Consider the following 954-nt stretch of genomic DNA (forward strand, 5'->3'; position numbering starts at 1 on the left):
TCTGTCTGTTGCTGAGAAGATGATGGAAAAGGCTTGTTATTGCCAAGCCGGTTTCTTCCACCATTATTATTGAAACCTTGTTGAGGTCTCTCTTGATTCTTCCATGAGAAATTTGGGTGATTCCTCCATGAAGAATTATAGGTGTTTCCATAGGGTTCTCCTAGGTAATTCACCTCTTCCATTGAAGGGTTCTCAGGATCATAAGCTTCTTCCTCAGATGAAGCATCCTTAGTACTGTTTGGTGCATTTTGCATTCCAGACAGACTTTGAGAAATCAAATTGACTTGTTGAGTCAATATCTTGTTTTGAGCCAATATGGCATTCAGAGTGTCAATCTCAAGAACTCCTTTCTTCTGACTAGTCCCATTGTTCACAGGATTCCTTTCAGAAGTGTACATGAATTGGTTATTTGCAACCATTTCAATCAATTCTTGAGCTTCTGCAGGCGTCTTCTTCAGATGAAGAGATCCTCCAGCAGAGCTATCCAAAGACATCTTGGATAGTTCAGAGAGACCATCATAGAAAATACCTATTATGCTCCATTCAGAAAGCATGTCTGAGGGACATCTTCTGATTAATTGTTTGTATCTTTCCCAAGCTTCATAGAGGGATTCTCCATCCTTCTGTCTGAAGGTTTGGACTTCCACTCTAAGCTTACTCCATCTTTGTGGTGGAAAGAACTTTGCCAAGAAGGCATTGACTAGCTTTTCCCAAGAGTCCAGGCTTTCTTTAGGTTGAGAGTCCAACCATATTCTAGCTCTGTCTCTTACAGCAAAAGGGAATAGCATAATTCTATAGACCTCAGGGTCTACCCCATTGGTCTTGACAGTGTCACAGATTTGCAAGAATTCAGCTAAGAACTGATGAGGATCTTCCAATGGAAGTCCATGGAACTTGCAATTCTGTTGCATTAGAGAAACTAACTGAGGCTTAAGCTCAAAGTTGTTTGCTCCA

At 40.9% G+C, this 954-nt stretch overlaps 1 non-coding gene across 1 annotated transcript; it reads left to right on the forward strand.

Annotated features, from left to right (window-relative positions):
• The first annotated feature begins 548 nt into the window (after positions 1-548).
• On the forward strand, positions 549-656 carry LOC130938360 (small nucleolar RNA R71). The gene has a single exon (XR_009069529.1). It is a non-coding gene; the product is annotated as a small nucleolar RNA R71 (small nucleolar RNA).
• The last annotated feature ends 298 nt before the right edge of the window (positions 657-954 follow it).

Source organism: Arachis stenosperma, chromosome 6 (assembly GCF_014773155.1).
Source record: "Arachis stenosperma cultivar V10309 chromosome 6, arast.V10309.gnm1.PFL2, whole genome shotgun sequence".
NCBI lineage: Eukaryota > Viridiplantae > Streptophyta > Magnoliopsida > Fabales > Fabaceae > Arachis > Arachis stenosperma.